We start from the raw sequence: 18,651 nt of genomic DNA on the forward strand, positions 1-18,651 counted from the left end.
CAGGGAATCCAGCTAGACCATGCAGACTTCCAACCTACAGAACCATGAGCTGGCTTTTTAAGTGGTGTTTTAAGGCTCTAAGTTTACAGTAATTTGTTAGGCCACGATAGAAATTTAATACACCAAGTGACCGATACAAGTGCAAGATGAGTCAAACAGTCACCACAGAGCTCTCAAGACTCAGATTGGACCCCGGCACGCAGTGATTCCCAGGCAGACTTACCCAAAAGCCTCTCACAAGGGAGCCTGGGCAAATCAGAAGTGCAGTCACTGAAGCCAAGCAGATCTTTCAAGGAGAGAAGTGAGGAGCACCTGAGGGTGGGGGATGGACTGCAAACTAGGAGATGAAAGGGTCATATTAGAATTGTTAGTAGGTGTCTAAATTTCACCTATGCAACCCCCGTAGGGTAGGATTTAGTTGGGGGCAAAAGAAAACCACTGAAGAGAGGAGATGCAGAATTGGCATTAGCACATCCAGGATTCCAGGCTGGTGTGGAGGTCAATGGTGGAGTTTCAAGAGGGCTACTGGGGTCAAGGGCACAAGAGGAAGGTGAAACCAGACAAAGAAGGGGTTGGTGGAGGATCAAACTAGCTAGAGAGTTCTCTTCATTCTCCCTCAGGTACAATACATGTTGCACAGACCTGGTCTTGTTACTGTGAAATTTCCTTCTTCAAAGGTCCATCTCTGGGGGCTGGTCCCCTGGCCTATTGGTTATGTTTGATGTGCTCTGCTTCACTGGCCTGGTTTGGTTGCTGGGCACAGACCTACACCACTTGTCAGCAGCCATGCTGTGGCAGCAACCCATTAACAAAATAGAGGAAGATTGGCAACAGATGTTAGCTCAGGACAAATCTTCCTCAGGGAAAAAAAAAAGAAAAGAAAAAAAGGTCAATCCCTGCTCTTCTCCATTACCTTCTTACTCTTCCTTCAAGGACTAGGATAAATCCCATCTCTTCTGGGAAGTCTTCCTTATAACACCTGCCTGAAGTCACCATCCTGTATCTGTACTTCAACTTCCAGTGAAAGATCCCCGATCAATAGGAGGCATTTCCTAGTTGATTAGTTCCAAAGGCAATGACCTCATTTCTTCAAGCAATAACCTGCCCCATTTTGAGGTAGTTTTAATGGTTAAAGAGTTCTTCTTCACACTGAGCCAAAATCCATCACTTAGTAGCTGTATGATGCCAGGCAAGTGACTACCTCTCTGAGACCCACTTTCCTCCTTTGCAAATGGGAATAAAGTTAGTACTTTCCTCAAAAGATAATTAGGAGGATTAAATAAAATAGTCCAAGTAAAAGGCTTTGTAGTCTGTCTGACACATAGTCAGGGCTTGATAAATGGTGGTGGTGGTTATACTGTTGACAGAAATGCTGAAATGTGTCTGTGACAACGTCTGGTGCCCTGTAGGCACTCAGTGAATGGCAGCTCTTATCAACTATGGCAGGTGTCCGAAGTTACACAGAGACCCCCTCCTCTCTTTTCAAATGGCACCCTCCAAATATATAAAGACAGTTGTGTAAGCTGCCCAAAATAGAATATATGATCAATAAATGTTATTTCCTTTATTCCCCTAGTGTTCTCTTGTTCAAGCAAAAATCCCACATTGCAGGCTATCTTCTTCCAGACGTCCTCTACCAGGTTTATAAATGCCTCTCTCCAAGTGACACCCCCACCCCCAAACTGAAGAGAGCCCTGCAGATGGGATTAAATATACCTTACAGAGTACGGAGGAGCCATGATCCACCCTGACCTGGCAACACTACTTCTCCTAATTCGATGGAATTTTTTTTCACATATAAAATCAGCACTTCACATTGAGTACTTACATTTCCATGGCTCTCTAATTTAATTTAATCCTTGAAAATTATTTGAAAATTTTATTCTATCATCCATGATGTTTGCGGTTTTTTCAGCTTTGTCATCTGCAAATCTGAGCGCCTGCTTCCCAAGTCTCCATAATCATTTGGCATTAATTTTGTTCATGAATCTCATCTCTTAATGGATTTTGAGATGTTTATGGGTAAAAAAAAAATCTTCTACGCTTTACAATATCCTCTACAGTAACAGCTTTTAAACTTTTGTAACTGAAACCCATAATGAGAAATACATTTAATGTTGTAACCCAGTTCAATTCACACACACACACACAAAACCTGATATAAATGTTTAATAAAACAATACTTATGTTTATGATTCCCTCTGATATTGTTTGTTCTATTATATTTTATTTTTATTATTAATTGTTGGTCAAGACCCATCTGATTGATTTCACAATCCATTAACAGGTTGTGGCCCATAGTTGGCAAACTACTATTCTATGAAAGGGCTTTTAAAACTTTTCCACTAAAGTGGCAGAAAGAAGTTCATCCATACTCTGGGGCAGGAGGGGTAGCAGTGCTGCCCAAAGAACTCTTTGCTTTATCTTTAAAATCCTTGAGGATATTGTACTCCACTGTGTAGCATATCTATGTTTGTCTTAATAGAAAGCTAATGGGCCTTTTTCCATTTTTTCTAGTAAAAATTATGATCCAGGAAAGTGTTCTATGTTTCTCCCATGCCTTTGTTTGCCCTTTGGCACTCCACCAGAAACTCACCAACAGATGGGTTCCCCAGTTTGAGAAGAAAAGCTCCACAGCTCTAGAAACAAGGCTAATCAAATGGCCATTCCTTGGTAAGAATCGATTGATTTATTGATAGGCTATTTCCCTAAAGAAAGGAGTGTGCATGAGATAGGGTGAAGTAAGTGCTCCATTAAACAAATATTATTTAAGTTTTTCTTGGGGTAGGAAGGAGACATGGGATAAAAGAATTATTAGTGAAAGATAGATCAGGAAGATGGGCTTTGTCGGGAGACAATTCCCCATGGGTCTCCCACATTTCTGTACCTCTTGCAAGCAGCGGCACTGCCTCTCTTTGTCTGGATTGTCTTTTCAAAGACTTTTGTATACAATTGAATATCCTTGAAAGAATATTCTTGAATACAGAGATAGTGTGTCCCTCCAGAGCATAGAGCAGGTTTGTTTACTGTCCAGGATGATAAAGATAACGCCTCCCTCTAGTCAATGGTCAAGCAGGCTTACGGCCCATTATAAAAGATTTGAGTTCCCTAAACTTAGGGTTCCTCTTCTGTATTGCACCCCACTGTGTGTGCAGATGTACCTTGTCCTACAAAAATTGAAGCTTGGGAAACTGCAGCAAATGCTAATACTCTGGCTACTGCTATTACTGTGAGTAATAAACTCTCTTTTATCTCAGACCTAGGAGTCTTGTGTCTTCGGCCAGTATCTATGAAATTGCGGTGGGCTAACTGTTAGCTTGCAGGTAGGGTAAAATCTCTGACCTTTCTCAGTTCTTGACAATCTCATGCTACTGATTCCAACAGGCAAGCCCACATCTTGAAGTAATTAAGTTTATATTTTATTCTTCCATTTCTTCATTCAATAAACAAACATTTATTGACTACCTAATCAATGCTAAGAAGAGGCTGGGGATAAGGAGACCCAGCATTAGGCAAAACAAAGTCTTCTAATAAAAAACAAAAGCCTCATAACAAAACAGAGTTTAGTAAGGAAGACAGAAAACAAGTAATCAAATGAGCAAACAAGATCATTTCAGAGAGAGTAAGTGCTAGAAAGAAAATAATCTAGTATAACGTAATAGAGAGGGATTGGGGTAGACATGGAAGGAAGGACAACCTGAGGCTGGGTGATCGAGGAAGACCTTTCAGAGTCAGTGAAATGGGAGCTGAGACATTCATGACAAGGTAAAGCAGCCATGAGAAGAAGGTCCTGAGGAAGAATATTCTAGCAACAGGTACTGGGGATGCCCTAAGGCAGGAGAGAGGATGACCCGTTCAGGAAGAGAAAGGCCAAAAAGCCAAGGGGAGAATAATGGTGGCTGAGATTGGAGAGGCGGGTAGGGCCACGTCCCAGGAGCCTTGAGGGCCACAGAAGGGCTTTGATTATCATTGTCTCCTTTCTGGCCTCCTTCCCTTCATTCCCAATACCCTCCAGCTTTCCTCCTGTCTCAAAGCGTCTGCCTGGGCGCATTCTTGATGGAGCCTTGATGGATGGCTTTCTAGATTTAACAGTGAGCGGTAACTACCCTAAGCCTTTAATTTACGGTCTGCAGAAGTATTTGCCTGATATGAACGGAATTGTAAAGACTGAGAGTATGTCAGGGCCGTCTCCAAAGCCCAAATTTCAGATGTCTGGCATCACGGAGGAGGGAAGTGAGGCGAGATGCCTTCCTGTAACTCTTTCTGTCACACCAGCTGATGGGACAGACTCCTTCTCGGTCAAGTTTAATTCCAGGATGTAGACACTCATCTCTGACAGCAAAGAAATGAAGAGTGGCTTCCAGCGGCTTACTTAAAGAGCTTCTGATGCTTCTTAAAGAGTCTTATTTGCCACTCACCAATTAGCAGCTTCCTGAAAGGGAAAAAGAGGAAATTGACCCAACATCTTGTGACGAGGAAAGTCATCAGCTAATTATGTCAAATCCTTACTTCTATATGAAATTCAAGAACAGAGAGAAACTCATTTAGTCAAACTAACCAAATTAGTTAGATCTCCAAATAGAGTAAAACTAATTTACTGATCTACTAATTTAAGGAAATTGGGATACCACAAGTTAAAAGTCTATAAAATGGAATAATGTCAACAGAAACTACCTTATTATTTCTAGTAACTAGAGCAACGCAAGATTACCACTAACTCGGAATTTCCAGAGAGATTCTGCAGAACCTGATACAATGAAGAGAATATTCTATACCGTTTGATCTAGACAATGGTACAATTCATGCAGTCTATGATTGTGTATATAATTTGTGCTTCCTCTTAATTCAACAAGATTCTCAAATTTCATCTTTAGGGGTTGTTTTCTTAGCAAACAAATTTTTCGTTGATAATTCACAGGTAAACTTGTCAGCCAGCATTATCACAAATACCATATTATTGGTGTTTCAATCAATGAGGTTATGTTGGAGTCCTGTGATCATTTAATCACAACTGATGATATCTTCGGGAGATTGAGAACTACTGGAGCAGGACAGAGCGATTGGAATTCTCTCATATGAGCCAGAAATAGGAAAAGGCTGCCATTCGGGTCAGAACCAGAGGCCTGTTTCAGGGGCCTAGTCCGGGTGGGTTAAATCTGAGAGAGTATCCAGCAGGCACGGCATCCACAGACACAGCGCAACAGTCACAGAGTCCCAATAAGATCCTTCCCCAAGCTGGATTAAGACAAACTAGGAGTTTCTCAAAATGGCTTCATCACAGCATTTATGTTTTCAGGTTTAGAGAAAGCATTTCAGCTTTTAGGTCCAGAAAGATCTGAAAAGGCTGGTGATGGGAATTTCCACAGCACGTGGATTTCTGAATCCCACTTGATCCCAGGCTCACGGTGCATGCAAAGCCAGACTGCCACCTACTGACATGCAGAAGGGGTGGCTTGGCATTGTTCCATTCTTAGGTATAAACAAGGTAGTGTTGATTACAAATGGTCCACTGAGCCCTGCCTGCCGCTTTTTAAAAACACAATGGAAATGAAAGAGTCATTGATTTGAGACCTGGATTATATATTTTTTTAAATTGTTGGGAAAAAAACACTCTGCCTAAATATATATAATATCTGCTGATGGTTCAAAAATAGAAGAGGAAGTTTGGCTTGTGGCAATTGAGTGGGGCAAATATGACTGCATTTCAACTTCCTCCTATTTCTTCAGTATAAGAAATGAGAGACTGCAGGCTTGCACCATTGAACTGAAAACTCCTTGAAGGCAGGAATTATGTCTTACTTATATTTCAATTTCCCTAGGCCTGACGTATTTCCTAGTGCATACTAAAGGCAAACAACAGTTTGTTAAATGAGTCTGTACAGTTTTAATAATAGTAATAATAATAATAAAATTAAAAACCAAATCAGATGCTCACAAAAATGAACCGAGATAACCCTCAATGTAAATCCTTTCTCGAATAGCTGTGTACTTTGGATGGTTTGCCTAACCATTATAAAGTTTCATTTTATAATCCTTAAAATGAAGAAGATGCGACCTCCCTCACTGAGTTGATTGATGGGGATTAAATGGCATGACGTATATGACATGCTTATCACAGAGCACAGCACACAATCACTCTTCAAGAAACAAAAGTTTTTTTAAGTAAAACAGGCCTAAGTTCCTGTCTGCTGCCTGTTCTGACCCTGGGGCATGATTGCCTGCTTAGGATCCTCCAGCCTCAGCTTTCTTGCCGGCTTAAAGAGATCCTTCGACTGGCCAGCCAGTGGCCCGACCTAACACATGAGCACAACCCAGAGAGCCGTAGCAAAGCAGGTTGGGGAGGCGGGAGATTAATTGAAGACTTTTGTTATTGTTATTTTTAGTTACAAACCGGCAGGAAAACAGTTCCTGTCAGATAGTGACTCTCTCACTAGAAGGCAGAAACGCAGGTGGGAGGAGGGTTGACCATTAATCATTAGGAAGCAGGGAAGGAAATTGAGACAGGAAATGTCAACACCCAAATGTCCTTACTCGGGGTTGGTCTGAAGGCAGAGCCACGGACCAGCATGCTAAAAGCTGGGGCCCCGGCTGCAGCAGAGCCAGCGCGGAGGAAACGGGCCAGCTCTAGAATGTCAAACCAAAATAGACCGGGCACGTTTCCCTTCTAAAGCAGAGGGACCAGCTCCTCTCATACTTGGCTCTCAAATTCTTGCTAAAACTTTGGGAATCTGTCTTGAAAGAAAATGCTTTCTTACGGTTAAGAATTAAAGTAGATGCCAAAATAGGGGAGGATAGGAACATAGCTTCGCATAACTTTTCTGGGCCTCCATTTTCTAGTCTGTGAAATGGGGATAAAATGTCTGCCTTCTCTCCTTATAGACCTGCTATGGAGACCTAAGTATAACAATGGTGACGGTGGGCTTGTCGTGACTCAGAGAGCTTTTGATTCCTGTCACGATAGGAAATGAAAAGGCCCCTTGTGCCCCAGTCAGCTGAGGCAGGGCAAACCCAGACCGCATGGGGGGACCTCAAGCTCTGCTGGCAACGTGGAGTCATGGTTCCCAGAGGCGCCACATCTGTGCCTTTGATTAAAGCTTCTGAAGTACGTTTACTTTCCTCTTGATTTTGTCAAAAGTTGGCTTTGCCAGACGAGTATTTCTTTTTTGAAAGGAATAAATTTTGTCTATATTACAAATTAAGCCCTGAGGGATAAATTAATCAAATAAATGCTTACACTGTGATCACTTTTATCCCTCAAAAATCTTTTCCTCCCGATAACGCTTTTATCTTCAGATACTGCAGTGGCAGGGGGCAGGGTGGTGATTAAGAGCACAGGCTTACAGTCAAACAGATTTGAGTTCAATGTTCACATAATAAGCACTAAGTACGTATTATTTGGCAATTTAACTCATCTATGCCTCAGTTGGCTTGTCTGTAAAATGGGAGAAATAGTGGCTTTAGGGTTTGCTGTGAAGACTGACACATGGTAGATAACCCCTGTTATCTAAATGTTAACTAGTGAGTTTATGACGCAACTAGACCACAAAGTTTAAAGGTCTTTTTTTTAATGAATTAAAAGATTCATATTGATTCAGTCAGGATTTATTCTGGACCCCCCAGACTCTGGGCACCATATGAAACAATTAGTTTGCCAAAGTGAATAAAGCTGGGCCAGTCAGTCTAGTTGGTGAGAGAAACATTCAAACAAATCATTTCGATCCTACACAATGAAGCTGCCCCAGGACGGGGTTCTAAAGTCATTTGATCTCCAAAGAAGAGAGTGACCAACTCTGCTTGGGTGGATCTAAGATTTCACAGAAGTGGAAACTCATACTGGGTCTCAAAAGATGAAAAGGGGTTTACCAGAAAGAGGAAGGGAAGGACACTTCAGGAAGACAAATGGTGTCTCCTGAAGCAGTCCATCCATGGTACTGCGACTTGGGACAGTTTGCCACTTCAGCATCCTCAAGCACAAAGCGCATCATACAAGCACGTGTGGGAGACGGGGTTTAGGGAAGTGAGGCCAGGTCGTAGAGAGCCCAGTGGTCCATCCTAAGCAGGCTGGATTTTCTCTTGTAGGAAATGGGGGGGTTTTGAAAGGTTTTAAATGAGGAAGAAAATAATCAAATAGGATTTTAAAAAGATGACTCCAGCAGCCTGGTTGGATTGGAGAGAGGCCCAGGGCAGAGTTAACCAATGTTAAGTGCCATCCTGATAGCTCTGGCCGAACAGGGAGAGAATGAACTCAGGTGAATGACAGGAAGGGGAGGAGGGCACAGGTAAGAAAAGCATTTAGAAGGCAGATTAGTAAGACATAGAGGCCCTGTGAATTTGTTTGAGGTGAGTCAGAGAGGTGTGGCCGAAGGAAGGGAAAGGGTAACAGATGGAAAATTCTAACTAAGTGGACCTCTTTAAAACAAAGCTCCTAGTGCTGGGAATGCGGAAGTACAAGCCAGAGCCTGCACTTGCCAGAAACATGCATAGTCCAACGGACAACAGGAAACTAAACCAACAATTACAGAACAGGGTTTCGGGTGCTTTACAGTGTCCATTGTACTTTCACAACCACTGTCACACTTAGGTTCGTTCCACAGTTACTCTGTAAGTTTGCCCTGCAAGTCACTCCATGGCAAGCACTTTCTGTCTCTAACAGCTGAGAAAATGGACTCGGAGAAATTAAGACACAGAACTAAGTAGAGAGGACCGGGGAGGCTCCAAGAAGAGGCATCCCGCTCCCTCTGCAGCCGCAGAAACGCCTCCAGGACGCCTTCTCTGGCGCTGAGCCTCGAGGGTGAGTAGGAGTTGATCCGCAATAAAGACAGGGTGGGTAAGGAGGGGGCTTCAGGCAGAGGGGAGCGTGTGTGCAGTTGGAGGGGCTGGAGTGCCTGTGCAAACTGGGATGTCGAAGACCTGAGGCTGCAGAGGGAAATAAAAGTCAGACAGGGGCCTCCACAGACAAAGCCAGGGGAGATGGACATGATTATGCCATTGTTTTTGTGGTTGTTTATTTTCCTGAGTGTCGAAACTGCAGGCAAGGCTTCCCTGTCCTCAGTGTGCGAGAAATGTCCAGAAAATCCTTTGGATGAACGAGAACTACCATTTATTCAGTGCCTGACGTGTGCCAGCAATAATGATGCTCTTGTCCTTACAAACGGCCCTAACCAGTAGATATTAGTAACCTGACTGTGATGCTATAGAGGGTCATGTAACCAAGGTCACATAATTGATAATTAATAGAGCTGGGGGTTGAACCCATGTCAGTCTGGTCCCCAAACCTGTGCTCTTTCCTTTAAACCAGGTTTTAATTTTGGCACTACTGACATTTTGGGACAGCTCATTCTCTGTCGTGGGGATGTGTTCTGTGCATTATGGGATGTTTAGCAGCATCCTGGCCTCTACCCCCTAGATGAAAGAAATACCATTCATCCCCCAGTTGTGACGATCAAATATGTCTCTAGATATTGTCAACTATCCAGGGAAGGGGAAGGCAGCAAAATTGCTCTGGTTGAGAATCACTGCTTTAAACTATGTTCTCCCTTAAGACGTAAAGAGGGAGACAAGTAGGTTCATCATTGTAATGAAGGGAGAGCCCGGAATATCCTTGGTGAAGTAGGTCAGATTCAAATGTATTATGTTGTGTATGTTATAGGTTCAGCGGAAAGTGAGAAAGGCCCAAAACAAAGGGGCTTAATCCAGAGGGAAGGTGATTTCTCTTTCATGTCAAAGTGGAGAGGTGGGCCATCATGTGGTGTGGCAGTGCCTTTCCACAGGTCCCTCAGGGACCCAAGTTCCTTTCGGCTTCCTTCTCATCATTCCCAGGGTATGTCCTTCATCCGCATCATCCAAGATGGCGCACCAGCCATCACAGCCTTATTCCAAGCAGAACAATCAGGTTAGTGGGAAGGAGGCAAACCACACCTCCCAGCTGTCCCCTAAAAAACGTTCCCAGGAACTGTCACATGACATTTCCACTTACATCTCACTGGTCAGAACTAAGTCACATGACTACACTTAGCTGCAAGCAGGGCTTAGAAATGTAATCTTTATTCTGGTCACCGGGGCCCAGGTAAAAATGCTACTTTTATGGGCAGAGGCAAGACTGGGATTTAGGGGATCACCGGCAGCCTCTGTGCCATGCGTGATCCTCAGTGATAAAAGGATTGTAATTTCACCAAACTGCACCTTATGTCTCCAGGTGCCAGTTTACTGTCACTTGGGTTCCACTCAGTTTTCATTGTATTGTGAGCATATGTTATGGGTCGAATTGTGTCACCCAAAAAACATGTTGAAGTCCTGACCCCCAGTACCTGTGATTGTGACCTTATCTGGAAATAGGTCCATATTGCATGTGATCAAGTTAAGATGAGGCCATTTGGGTGGGCACTAACCCAATGTGCCTTGTGTCCTTATACAAAGGGGAAATTTGGACACAAAGACAGACATGAGCACAGGGAGAACTCCACGTAAAGAGTGAAGCAGAGATCGGGATGATGGCAAGGAACACCAAAGGTTGCCAGCAAACCACCAGAAGCTAGGAAAGAGGCATGGAACAAATTCACCCTCCCAGCTCTCTAAAGGAAGCAGCCCTGCTGACGCTTCGATCTCAGACTTCTGCCCTCCAGAACTATGAGACAATAAATCTCTGTTGCTTAAGCCATCCAGTTCGGAGTTCTTTGTTACAGCAGCCCTAGCCAACTGATACAGCATACTTATAAGAAATGAAAGACTATGACGACCTCAAAGGATTTTCACAATCGTTCGCACCTCAAAGAAAGTGTTTTAATCCCTCTTTGTTGTCACAACCAAAAGAAAGGCTTTTTTGGTCTACACAGCCTGAGCAGCAGGCAGAAGAAGCTCTGGAGGCTGCCGAACAGGGAGGACCTGGAGAAGCAGGGCGAGGAGTGGCTGTTTCTATGATGCTGGCAGTGACTATCTCCTATCCTCCATCCAATCAGAGGAAACCAACTTTATTAACAGCGCGTCTCCTGCGAGCACCTTCAATAATAATTTTGGCTTATAGTCAGTGATGTTGTAGCAAATGTAAGGTAAATACATGTACAATAAATTGGTCTTCAAAAAAGAAAACTGTGTACATATGTGTTTATTATAGATCTTAATAATGGATATGTAGCATACAATTTATAAATAATAATACTCCTTATTGTAAATTTCTAGCCAATTTATTCCCAGGGAAGGCTTTCATTGATTTTTGCCAAACCCTTGCATCCAGAGCCAATCTATAATTGCAATTTAACGATGACTGACAAACGGAGCTAGTTCCCAATGCAGTAACTCTTTTCCCAATAAACGTATTGTCATTAAATCTGATATGTGATTTTGTGTTAAACCATTTCTCACCCTTGTATTAATTATATTCATTAAACTGAAATTTTTCCAGCTTTGGCAGTAAATCAAGCCTTAACTTACAATGTCTACTGATTTCCACCATGTAAAGACTGCACAATGGCCAATTTCAAGCCACCAGTGAGCGGGGAAGAAATGCACAGTGGCTCACCTTTATATAGCATTTCTACCATACAGAGGCAATAGATGTAAATAACCTCAAGAGCACAGAGAAAAGTCAAATGTACTAAAATATTTAGGAAGTGATGAATTTTAAGTATTATTGTCTTTGTTTTTAGTATAATTTATTTCATTGTAAATTAATATCATTTAATTTTTTGTAGTGGGTATGTTTAACAACCAGCTGTCAAAATTCCTGAAAATTTAACCATTGGCTCTCACGGGCTGATACAAGCCAGCTCCCGCACACCACTGATTGTTGGCTGTTACCAACATTCAGATTTTCCCACTATGTGAATACAAGCAATTTCCAAGCTACACCTTGAAGAGGAAATAGTTGCACCTAATGCAGTATTTCTATCTTTTTTCTCCTACCAAATCTCCCCTGAGATTCAACCCATGGAATTTAACATCATCCATCATCAGTCATGAATATTTATTATAGTCCTGGGGTACGCGGGACTGTGTAAGGTCAGGGACTTTGTTGCAGAGTGTCAGATCCGTGGCTGTTGCTCAGTGAATGCTTGCAGAACCAGTGACCTAAAATTATTACATAGTGTTCCAGGTGATTACAAGTCCTAGGGTACATGACAGTTTTTCTTTCCTTTATTGTCCCTTTTCTGCTCAATTTATGGACAAAATGGCATAAAACTAAACAGATCAAATTAACTGGGGCCACAGTAATTCTTGTCTTCCTGTCCTGCTCTAGGTTGTTAAACTATGACCGTTTCGCATGGTGGGGCAACAAGCAGAAGTGTCTGAATGTAACCTGAAGAGCTCTCTCTGGATGGCCTGGACTACAAGTTAGCTGGAACCGGCAGAAGGAGCTGCAGCCAAGCTTAGCTTCCCACGGCACCAGTAATTTCCTCCCTCTAGAGAGAAGATAGAGAACGTCCTATAGGCCCCAAGGTCTCTATGTGCTGGGCAGCTAATGTTCCCAGCCAATTCCTACCTATAGTTGGCAGCCCAAATACAGACTTCCTGCAGCCAAGCAACCCGTGTATTCCCCACTGGCATGGGTACTTTCTCTTAAATGCCCTGTGAAAAAGGAGACCCATGGAGTGGTGGGGTCTGACCACTGGAATGAAGGCCCATACTGAGGGTCTACCAGTGCCCTGGCCCCGTACATCTCTGGGATGATGAGACAATCAGGAGATGACTGGTGCTTTCTCTTCTCTTAAGGACCCTTGGTCTCTTGGGGTTTTCACTTTTCCAGTAAAGCCTATATTATAACCTAAACTTTGTGACATTGTAGAATTTGCATCAAATCCAGGTGGAACTCACTTGGCAGAACAAGGAGAGTCCCAGCAGGAACCCATCTTCACAACAGGCACCCACGATGTTCCACATTAACTGGGACTATATGCGTGTAGTTCTAGGGGGAGGCCTGAGACAAGGACCAGGCAACCTGGAGCCCGGCAGTCCCCAAAATAGATATGTGATCTAGCGAGAAGTTTTTTAGATCCCTATTCCACAAATGGCTCATCTCTGAATTTCCAATGAACACACAAGCTGAAACACAAAAAACAGTCAAACAAAACAAAACCCTAAGTTCCCCTCGACGCCATGAAGCCGGTTGAGCTGCCACACATGATGTCATGTGATCTTTACTAGTGATTTCTTGTTGATGCCCAGGAGGGGACTGAGGACACAATGCCTATTGTTCACATGTCCAGAACCTAAAGGGGAGACTTTGTTCTGGGATCCTTTTGATTACAACAAAAGATGTATAACAGACTCAATTCTGCCAGGTGTTCTGGCAAATGAGTATGCAACAAACAAAAGTAAAAGGTGAGTCTTCGTTCACTGAAGGCTCTACAAATGACACGACAAAAAGAAGGAAGGTCCCCAAAAGATGCCAAATTATACACCAGCCTCTTTAAGTCTTTTCCAGTCACCACTGTGTGGTGAATACCCAGGTCATCAGCAAGATGTAGTTCATGGCCACCTTAACAAAGAGAGGACACACAGGAACTCGAGACCAGACACCTCTGCCCGACCTCTTGAAAAATATTTGGAGATAACTTCTGGGGTGCCACATAGTCAGAAGACACTAAAAGAATAGCAAGTTCTTCATGCTTCTGTTCCAAGAATTCAAGGGCTATACGAAAGCAAAGTGTTCCGAGTCCAAGGAAAATCGGAGTCCATTTTATACTATTCTCTGGATGCTGAAGGCATGTAGATAGAATGATGCTTTGCGGAGGGGCAGGAAAATGAAACCTAGCTTTGCTTCTTGTGCAGTACAACTCAGCAGTAGTGAGCACAATGGAGCTGTTGTCTTCACAGCAGTCCAGGCACCACCCTACAAGTCCCGTGAGGCTAGGCTGCTAATGGGCTGAGCTGACTGTGATGGTGTTTTCAGGGTATATCAGAGGCAATAGCCACTGCTTAGCCAAACTTGGCAAGAAGACCATGCCCATTGAAAACACTGAAGTCAAGGTGCTTCACTTCTCGAAAGTCACAATGATCCCACTAAGCAAAGAGGACGAAATCTTTGTGTGTCGAGATCCAGGTCTGACTGTCAAGAGCCAGGTGGGCTATAAACGCTCCTTCTTACCCTCAAACAAATGAACAAAGAAAATCCCAAGTCACTAAGGTTATCCTGAAAGTCACTTGGAAAGCACTAAATTCTTTTGGGCAGTAAACCTGTTTCATGAAGATCTTACAGGGATCATTGCACATGTATGTCTGAAGGGCTTCTGAGTTGCACATAGGAGAATCATAATCCATACTCAGCATCATTATTTTTATAAACAGCAAAGCAGTCCCTTTTGAAATTGTTTAGGGATCATTAACATTGAAAGGATAAGAATCTGAGACCTCAATATCATGATTACTTCTTTCTACAAATAATTTTTTTTTTATGTTGGGAATCATATTGCTAGTTGACAATCAAGTAATTACCAACACAAAGAAAGCCAGCACCCACACAACAGCATGCAACCCGAGGGTGCCGACACATACGTGTACTAACTCTAGCCCTGCTGAGAAGGTTCTTTTGGAACAAAGAAAAAAGGCAGGGAAAATAGCAGCCATAGCCACAGAAGCTGGTTATAATAAATGCCGTCAAGAAATCGTACCCAGTATTGACATTAATTGTGATTGAAGAGTTGTGCCTACAGTTTCTGTCTGCAGACTCACAGGTGTTGTCAGTGTGCTTGCTGAACCCCAAAGCCCTGTGTAAAGGCCTGAAGGTCACTGAAAAACCCAAACATTAATAGTTTTGTGCAGATGGAAACATCTGACTTCACTATAACCTATTTATTCATTGCATAACCTCCTCCCAGCTGCCACTGTTGTGTCCATACACAGCATTGTGACACAGTCTTTCTTATGATATAATATAAATGGAACAAAGAGGGCTGCCTGCGTACACTCAAGGTTCACGGCTGTATAGCTCCCATCCTTTCAACAAACACCTACAGCGTCGGTACTCAGCAATTCCGATCTTTATTTGGAGCACTGGAAATAGGTCATTTTTCCCCTTTAGGAAAAAAAACAGCACATTTTTCCAAGGTTGGTATAGTTGTTTTTGACTCTTTCATCTAGCACATAGTAACTGTGAACGCTGGGCTTATCTTAGGGGCATTAGGTAATTCTTGGAGGGCTCTGAAACCCACCACGCGTGAAGCAACTGAGACTTTTAAACGTATTCATGTTGTGGGTTCTTAGTATTCAAATCTACAGCATAAGTAGATGGTTTAGAGATGGACAATAGAGCACTGATTACCAAAATCCAAATTAACGTTCACGCTCCACTTCTAAGGTGACACACCTGCTTTTGCTTAGCAGTGAGTTTCGTTTTTTAATAACTACAAATTGGCAGATTATGCCTTGCATAGTCATTGAATTTCAGTGTTTTGAAGCCAGTCTACCTGTGTTTCAACAACCCTGTCAGTGTTTCCAGATCTAATCATCAAACCACAGTGGCAAATGCAAAAAGGTACAAAACACCATGATTTAGGAGTTTATAAACTCCAATGAAACAGGTGTACTTAAAAACGTTAAATTTATAATTTTATTTAACATTTTAAGACAATACTAGAAAAAATGTCAATAATTGGTACATGACTGATTATAAGGATTCAGATTCAGATCTTACTGGCTCCAAACCCTTTTCTCCCTACTACGTAGACATTTCCAGAAAGGTCTGCCAAGCTTGCTCTATCCACTAACCTTCTGAGAATTTGTCTTTTAGTTAAATGTCTCCAAAAGGCCCAGCTGTCACAAGACAGTTGTGAGGAAGGAAGACCTTGATACAATTCTTGGGGGTTGGTCTGCCAGAGAGACTCTGGAATGTTCCTCCCCAGCAAAGGCATCTCATGTCTTCTGTTGTTCTAAAACATTAAGGGGACTCACCAAATTGATTGATAATGAAAATGATAGCAATGATCAGACATCCTTAATGCCTGAACTTTAAGGTTTGGAGGACTTTTACGTGAGAAACTGCTGCTTAAAAGGATCATCTGCACAGGTTTTGATCTTGTACTATAGTTATGTAAGATAGGACCAACTGGGGGAAACTGGGTGAAGGGTACGTGGGACCTCTGTGTCCTATGTTTGCAACTTCCAGTAAATCTACAATTATTTCAAAATTTAAAATTCAAAAAAAAAAAGAGATAACCTGTGTAGTTCAGCAGGAGGGACATACACTTTCCAAGGTTGGGAGTAGAAGAGGCACTCCCCCCAATTTCTAAACAGAATCCCTTCTTCAGTCCCAGAGCCCAGGTTCCCAGAGGGGGCTGGAGGCACCCTGGTGTTATTCGGAATTCAGAGTTAGGGGGCTAGGTTGTGGCCCCGGCTCTCCCACTAACTGGCTCTGTGATCTTGGTCACATCCCTTAGCCTCTGAATCTGTTTCTTTATTTGTAAAATACGTCTTTCTTTTCCAGAAAAGGCCACCTCCAGGTTGAAGGAGATCATAACAACTCCCCAAGACAATATGTGTGAAGACCCAAGTAAAGCAACATACGAACATTGGTTTTTCTGAAAATCATTTCTGCCAGATGTGGCCCAAAAGACCTCTGTGAGGCCAGCAGCCCCTTCCATGGGGCACTCACATCCCTCTGCTTGCCATGGCAGTGGCTCTTGAGATGGCCTATAGGCTTGAGTCTCCAGCTGTTAACCTCACCCCAAGTCCAGTGCCTTTACTTAAAAGAAGTAACTTTGTTCCTCTTCGTTAGCACAGCTGCTCGCAGTTATCCTCCTCACACTCCCACAGCCACTTGCCACTAGTCATACATGTCTCCACCATCATGGTGACCCACGATCAGCTGTGATTCTGGGCATCTCCCAGGCTGCCTTTGGGGCTGATACTTGGAGGTTTCATCCTGCCCTGGCATGTCCCACAGAGCTGGGTGGTGGCACTGAGCAAAGGGTCAAAAGTGTCCAAGTATTCCTTCCCACTGAAAGCTGAAGACCAGCATGGCTGTATGGGCCTTGCCTTTGACCTTGAAGCCATGTGGGTCCTGGAAGCACACGCTGGCCTGCTTAATTTCCTGCTCTAACCTGCAGCACCTGGAAAGCTCTCCCTTCCGCTCATGCCCAGTACATCGGGTGAGTTACCCAGGAAAACAGACGCCACACTGTGTATTCCACGTGACGAGTCTTAATTCAGGGGAAGGAAAGCATTGAAACAGTTATGTCTCTAAAGCTGTGGTTCTTTGAAGTGTGGTGTGGGCACCAGCAGAGTCCACATGACCCAGGAAATTATTGGAAATGCAAATTTGGAGGCCACACCCCAGACCTAGTGAATCAGTGAATCAGGGGGTGGGGCCCAGCAATCTGTGCTTTAATAAGCCTTCGGGCTGCTTCTGATGCAGCTACAGTCTGAGAACCACTGTTCTCAAGCTTGCCACAAAGTTTCTATGGATCTTACCTCTGCCTACAACTGCCTCCGGCGTCTCACGTGCTTGGCCCCCTTTAGCAAACTCTACCCTAGGACCATTCGGGGGAAGGAGATTCTGAGAACTGTGTTTTCCCAGCTTCTCCTCTGTCGAGGACATCTTAGACAAGGGTAGTAGTGGTGGCAGAGACAGGCCAGCACACCCAGTAAGCACAAACTTGTGATAGATACATCTCGTGTGGTTCTGTCCATATGCACAAGTGGTCACACACCAGGTCATGTACCAGATCCTTGTCCACAAGGATCTCTCCGTGTAGCTTTACCATGCCAGAACCTCAAAGTCTACCATTGGAGTTCTCTTCCTGGGGGCATTCGATTTACTTGGCTTGCTTTTGTAAAATATTTATAGTCCAAGGATTTTAAGGGCTGGACTATGTGCTCAAGAAACTTCTTTCTACTCCGTGGATGCCACAGCCCTTCTCCTTTAGGAGACAGTTTCACATAAAGAAGTCCTTGAGGTACAAGTGGGGAGGAGCCAAGTAACACCAAAGGTGGGTAGAGCTTGAGCTAGTAGTTAACAGAGAATTCACAGGAGTGCTGTGGGCGTTAATTAGCAATGGACTGCTAACACTTCAGATCACCTTTCCTTTTTATAATTTGAAAAAGATAGTTATGTGCAAATATCCCAGGATTTATCAGTCACCAACAACTTATATATGCATTACTATAGTAGCTCAGTTTCTTAATTGACACAAAGGTATTTTGGCAGCACTGGGCAACTGCAGGAAAGGTGGAATGGGAGGAGAAAGTTGAAGGAGAAAGTTGAAGGAGAGGCAGGTGAGAGTGGGAGGCTGTCAAAAACACACATCACTGACTGTAGACAATCCAGAGACTGCTAGTAGATTTTATCTGCAAAAACTTCAAACATGTGGGGGCATCCACTGTGAGCCCCAGACTCTAAAGACATAAGGAAGAATAAGACACAGTCCCTCTTCTCAAGGGGGTTACATTCCAGTAGACAGACAGACGTATAAACAAAAAATTTAAAAACAATATAATTAGTGCTGTGGTTAGGGTGTGGGTTATTTGTTATGTGATCTTTGGAAAGAGGAAGTATTGCTACTTGGGAGATGCGCTGCTTATCTTCCATTTCCCTCTTGATATCTACTTTCAGCCTTTCTGTACCCTCTAGGTAGGCTGGTTGTGGTAGCCAGCCTTCAAGATGGCCCTTGATGATCTCCGTCCCCTGGTGTTTGTGTTCCTGCATGACTCTCTCCCGCTTTG

General features: G+C 43.3%; 2 long non-coding RNA genes across 3 annotated transcripts in view; one reads left to right on the forward strand and one right to left on the reverse strand.

Annotated features, from left to right (window-relative positions):
* The first annotated feature begins 8,444 nt into the window (after positions 1–8,444).
* On the forward strand, positions 8,445–18,409 carry LOC111768620 (uncharacterized). Its single transcript, XR_002801082.2, has 3 exons — positions 8,445–8,791; positions 12,233–15,039; positions 16,415–18,409. It is a non-coding gene; the product is annotated as an uncharacterized lncRNA (long non-coding RNA).
* The window catches only part of LOC111768621 (uncharacterized), a 128,104-nt gene continuing 120,537 nt past the window's right edge, over positions 11,085–18,651 (reverse strand). Inside the window, exon 6 of one of the 2 annotated variants that reach the window (XR_011428058.1) lies at positions 11,085–14,081. This is a non-coding gene — a long non-coding RNA (uncharacterized lncRNA). The remainder of the gene's footprint in view (positions 14,082–18,651) is intronic. The other variant, XR_011428059.1, reaches the window with a different exon arrangement.

This window comes from Equus caballus, chromosome 17 (genome assembly GCF_041296265.1).
Source record: "Equus caballus isolate H_3958 breed thoroughbred chromosome 17, TB-T2T, whole genome shotgun sequence".
In the NCBI taxonomy this organism is placed as follows: Eukaryota; Metazoa; Chordata; class Mammalia; order Perissodactyla; family Equidae; genus Equus; species Equus caballus.